We start from the raw sequence: 6,323 nt of genomic DNA, 5'->3' as shown, positions 1-6,323 counted from the left end.
CTTTTTTTTAAGTTCTGTTTTTTTCCTCTCGTTTCATTATTTTTTCTGATACGGTTTTAACAAAGCCTGCAAGGTAGGGAAGAGGGGCAGTGGCTGTGGGCGGCAGGCGCTCTGCTGGAGCCGGCCAGGGGCTGCCCCGCGGCCGCCTCCGAGCCCCCTCGGGAGAGGCGAGAGGGAGAGGAAAGGAGCACAGGAGGGACAGGGCGGGCCGGGTCAGACTGCCGGTCCGGTGCCAGGGTGCGGGGCAGTCCCCGGCCCCGACCCGTTTCGGGCGTCCATTTCGCGGGGTGGCGGTGGGGAGAAGGGGCACCTGCTCGTGGGGCGATTTTCATCCCGAACTTCTGCTGTCTTTAACGGGGAGTTCGGCTCGGGGGACTCTTCGAGACTCTTGCTTTACTTCGGGCTGCTTCAGTGGTTTCTGCGGGTCGGTCCCGTTGAGCTTTGCCATCGCCAGCGTGTTTGTTGGGTTTCCCGAACCGGGCTCCAAGTGGGTGTGGGTGTCCGTGGTTCATAGAGGCTCTCGAGAAGCATTTTTGGAGCTGAATATTAAATACGGTCCAGTCTTTGTTTTGTAGTTATAGCCCCTTGAATAGCGGGATGTGTTAACACACAAAGTAAATGAATCCGCATTTTTTATCATTTATAGGAAAAACGTCCTCGACTTACGTAAGGAGGATTGGTGTGTTAAAGAGTGTAGTCAGTCAGTATAAAGCTTCGGAGCCCGTTTAGGTCTTTTACTATTCAAGATGGCATTTAGGTTTAGACTTAAAACCAAATGTTGACTGAAATCTCTCATTTCACGGGGCCGTTAAGACCTTAAGATTTATCTTCAATAGTGTTGCTTCTTGATTAAATTAATTTCACCTGGTCGTAGATACCGTATGGAGGCGGATCCTGTAGTGCTTACTCCAGCTGTCAGTAATCAGAGTTCTGACCTTTTAAGATTACAAAAGAAATAAGAAAACATAGAGAAACAGAAAATGAAGGTGAGTTTAATTGATGCTCATAGTTTGCTCTCTGCCATTCTATCAGAACTGCTTTGTCTTTATATAAAAATTAATGTCAGCCACCAAATAAAATTATGTGTTAGGTTTTTTCCTTTCTTTCTCTGAAATATTGCTTTTCAGCTTTTTGTAAGTTATTTATTGATTAATACATCATACATACAGTTTACAGGTTTTTGAATCTTCAATTTGGAGACCAGGACAAGGGAGGAAAAGAAAACCTGGATTTTTTTCTTTGTAATTCACAACATATTAAGTCCTCTGAAGCAGTGACCATATTGTTATTGGTAACTGTTGCCTTTTTTTGCTGCCTTGCATCAGTGTCTCTAAGTCTCTTACTCTGAATCACTGTGGGATGTCATTAGGATAACCTCTGAACATTGGTTTGTCTCGCTGATACATTGTAGAGTCATTATTAAATCAAGGAATGAAAATTCAATGAGAGTGAAACAAAAGAATGCATGCCTATCAAACTGCTGAACAGTGCTTTCTCACAACAGCATTAAAATCAGGTTCTCATACAGGTTTTCATAGATCAGGAAGGGCTTTATCTGTTTGGTTGAAAAAAATTTCAGACACCCCATGTGTCTGTATATACTGTACAAAAACTGCATGTTGTAGTGTTCCATACAGCAACTTTTGTTTTATTACTACACCTGGTCCCATAACTGCTGCTTTAATTTATACAAACATTATTAGAAGGACTTAAGAAAAGAAAAAAGTTGGCAGTATTTAGGTGTATGAGTGTGAAGTATGAGTGTTCTTGTCTGTTTTTTCCAGATTATAGGAGTTAGTTGGTATTCATGTTTCTAACATTTCAGTTTTGTGGGTTTTTTACTTCTTTCTTTGTGGGGTGTCTGTTGATATTCATAATCACTTATAATTCATGTGTTTATATACCAGTTAACTTAGGTTCTGCTTAGTCCCCTCAAAACATTCAAAGTAAAGTGTTAAAAACCTTTATTTTTTTCACCATTCTGTTTCTCCCAAAACTTAATTCATTGGAATGTGACATTACTATAGAAAGGATAAATCCTATCTTCCTGTAGACAATCACTTCTTTGATAAGAGGAGATAGAAAGATGTTTTCCTATTCATTGTCAGCTTGCATTATCCACAATCTCCTTCAAAACATTGTGACTGTAATAAGTGGCTTTTCACTTTCATGAATCTCTTATCCCTGATTTTATCCCAGCTGGATGTATCTGGTCACTATGTGATAAGAGCTGCAAGACTGTGGTTTATGACGAGCAGGGCATGACATTATACAATCTTCACTGGCAATTTTTGTCTCATTTATTCATCTCATTTCATGTTTTTTTCTGGACCAATTATGGCCAAGCAAAAGAAAGGGAGAGTGGACGAGTCATTGTTCATAATTTTGAGATGTGTATTTCATCCCCTGGTTCACAATGGTTTTCTTTTATACTTGAAGAATTTTAAATAATACAGCAACAAGGCCTGTCTCTTGGTTTGTGTTTGAGACAGCAGGTGGCAATATAGTTTCAAGCATCTCTAAAATTTTAAAACCACAATTTTTAGATTTATGTATATGCCAATCTACTCTGTAGATCTACTCAAGATGTCCACAGAAATTATAACAGCTGGGGTTTTTTGTTGATACCTTTCCTGAGGTGTCCAAGATTATATCAGAATTAAGATTAAATAGCCTTTTTAATGCAGATCAAAGTTGTTTTGAGACTTGGAAAAAAAAAAAAGGGCTATTCTATTCTTTGTCTACAGCTCAACACCATCTAGAGAACTTCTACAAATATGGAACTGGAGGATCCAGAATGGGATAGGGTTGAGAGACATAAAATCAGGTTGTTGGTTGTAGCATTATGGGGGAAGGATAATGCTTTCAAAGTAAGATAATCAACATGTCCCTATATTGTGTATTAAGTTCTGTATTTAATGTTGCCTGTAAATTAATACACATGAAATGTTACAGAGAAGTGAGGCATTACAGCAGATTGCAGGAGGTCTGTAATACAACTATACTACTAGATCACTATTCAGAAGCTTGAGATTGATAAGGGTAAGACTTTGTGTGTCTAAATGAAAAAATTGTCATTCATTTACTTGTTCAAAAAGAAAAGTACCAGATATTTTATCCTGTTGTGGGGCAAAGGAATATATCAAATGGCTTGTTGATTTCAAAAAATCATACCCTTGAGAAGCTTAGATTTACTTTTCTGCCCAGGGATGCACATTTCATTCTGAAGTAAATGCATGTATGTGCACCATGAGATAAAAATTATAAATTCTCTGTGGATAATACATGTGTTCATGACATTGTATCTCATTGCATGGGCTACATTTGAAATTGCTATGCAGACACTGCCCATTATAATTAACTTCAGTAGTTTTCCTTACTGATTCTTATCTGCATAATTTCATGTGACTCTCAGAATCCAGTGTAATGGGCATAATAGGAGGTCATGTGGAAATACCAGAAGAAACCCAAAGATTATGTTTCCTATTACTGCTTGGCCAAAAATATTATATAAAGTGCTTATGCTTCTAGGAAGGAGAATAGAGGAGATAATACCTGCTTCTATAATGCAGGGATTGTTGGAAAGCTTTCAGGAAGAGTTACCACTATATTTAACTCCCTGAGAAATTAATTATTAGCATTCCTAAGTCATTGGCTTATCATTCCAGATGAGTGAATAAAAATGCTTTCAGGCTACATGCATCTTTCCTAAGGATCATTAAACACTGTACAAAGCATTTCAATAACTCATTAATTAAACTTTCTAAGAGCCTATATTAGCAAGGTAAGAGGATGAGATTTCAGTGGGAGGTAGGAGTTATGAAAGTCTCATCAAGTGTCTGTCTTGATCCCCACACACACAAATACCATTAATATTTGTGCTTAAGTGATTTAAGAGAACAAGTCCCATTGATTTTTCAATCACACACTAATGAAACTCCCCCCTTACAATTGTTATGCTTGTTTTCTAAGGGTATAAATGGATTGCTATGATGATTAAATCCAGCATTGTTACTGATAGCTTCTGGTAGCTGGAACAAGGGGGTTTTGGCCTGAGATTGGGTTTGTAACAGTATTTACAAATACAGTATTTGTATTTGTATATTACAAATGCAACTGAAAGGGTCCCCCAAGAATGCATTTCCTTGGGATTTGCATATGGAATGTAGCCAGATATATAGCTGGCATTGCTGCATGGGGGAGCATTTTTTTAAATAGCTGAATACACTGTAAGTGTGATTTGAGTCCATTAACCTCTGTTTTTTAATCTTAATTTTGGGGGGATTCCCAGAACAGTTCAGAATAATATAACATTCATAGAAAGTGAGCACTTTTACCCTACAATGACAGAATTCAACATCCTTCCTCTTAATACTATTTCTTTGGAATATACAGCCATTGCAGAGTAAATCAGCTATGTCCTTAAGATGTATTTAATTTCTCCAAATGAAATATTATAGTTTGAACTAATAGAGAAGTTGTGTGCAAAGGTGAGCACACAGCAGATTCCTGTCAAGTGCTCCATAGGTGAGCATTGAAACAAAGATGAAGGTGTCTTACACGCTACCAGATGGGTTCAAATTCATACTTGTTTTTTAGGTCTTCAGAACTTAAATGGGAACCTAGAGTTCAGAACTTAAATGGGAACCCTGCTTTCAATACATTTTAGGGAACATAAATTAAAGGTTTTTAAACTTGTTTTCATGATTGCTTTGATCAAGAATAGCTATTTACTTTATAAAATAAATATTCCAATAGCCTCTTTTGGAAGAAAGAAACATTTTTTGAAGTAAGCCTTGGTTCAAATGGGTAAATGTGCTTTGCTCTATATGGCACATGGCATGTAGCTATATGCAAGGTTCTTACAACAGTAATTTCCTTTCCTGTTTTTTCACATGGCAGTCTCAAATGAAAAAAATTCTCAAATCTATCAAAAAACCTATTTCAAGGTTTATGTGACTAAACCCAGATTTGTGTAGTGTTATACTGATCATAGAATTTGTAATGAAAGTAGAAATAGAACATACTGCATAGTAAGGCAAAATGTTATCAAGCAAAGAATGGATTGTGATCTAAGCTGCAGATTTTGACCAAGTTTTATTTCTTATGTTCTTGCTAACAACGAAACAAAACCTTATGGTTCTAGACTGTAACACACAGTGATTGCTGAAACAGAAAAGAGTCACGTTTCTTACCCATGTTCCACCCATCCAATGATGGGGAAGAATAAAACTTGCATAAAAATAACTATTTTTTATCAATGAGGTAAGAATGTTAAATATATTGCATTAACATGTAGCATCAAGTTTGGCTTTTGGTGTTTTGGTTTTTTATGTTTGTTTGGGTGTTTTTTATGAAATTACTTACAATTGGCCTATTAAGTAAGTGTTTCTTTTGAAGGACTTAAACTTTTTTTTTTTTTCCCTCCTAAAAATTTGTGTTATAGTTTATAATAAAATGCCATCAAAGCAAAGTTTACCACTTAACATTTCATTCTTGTCAGGTAAACATCTCCTGCAAAATGCTTACAAATGAGCCTCTTCTCAAGTCTTGACTAAAATGCATTATGCAGAAATCTGACAACTGTTAGGTACATTTGCAAGTTATAGAGCATTTGAAACAGTCTCCAGTGTCTAGGCAGAAATTCACTGTACAGCAGGGAGTTTAGGTAGGTTTTCTGCATTTTATCAGACCATGTTGTGTTTAATTAAGACATGACAAGCATCTCAGGATTATGCTTTCACAGTGTAGAGATTTTGCTCCAGGTTTCCAGGTTAACAAGCCTGATTTTTTTCCTCTCTATTCTATTTTTCCCCTTTGTAAAAATCCAAAAGTCTGTCAAATCTTTTATTTTCTTGAAGAAGCATTCTTTTGGATAGAGATGTCATATTGGCAAGGATGCTTTCTTCAGCTTGATGCATAGTAACTCTCCTGTGTGAACTGACTAGGTTCTACTCCATAGGAGAAGCATGTAATGTCATAAATTAGTATCTTGCATCAGAGATAAATATCAGATATAAATATCTAATGTGAGAATGTTAGAAACTGTCCTCAAAAGAAATCAGTCAGTATGGATTTGAACGTACACTGATAAAAGCTAAATTAAGACAACACTAACAAGAAGTAGCAGAAAATAACAGTCAAATAATTGAAACAGTAATTATGTGTGCATGCTATTAAAGATGAATGATCCAAGTGTAGCAAATCAAGCACTAATAATGTAGAACTGTATTATACTTCAAAAATTCAAAGTGTTACTTAAAATTACAAGGCTGAAAGAGTGGAGAGAAAGGGAAAAAAGTTAAGTCCTCTGCATACCAAAA

Source organism: Heliangelus exortis, chromosome 12 (assembly GCF_036169615.1).
Source record: "Heliangelus exortis chromosome 12, bHelExo1.hap1, whole genome shotgun sequence".
NCBI lineage: Eukaryota > Metazoa > Chordata > Aves > Apodiformes > Trochilidae > Heliangelus > Heliangelus exortis.
This window is presented reverse-complemented; position numbering follows the sequence as displayed.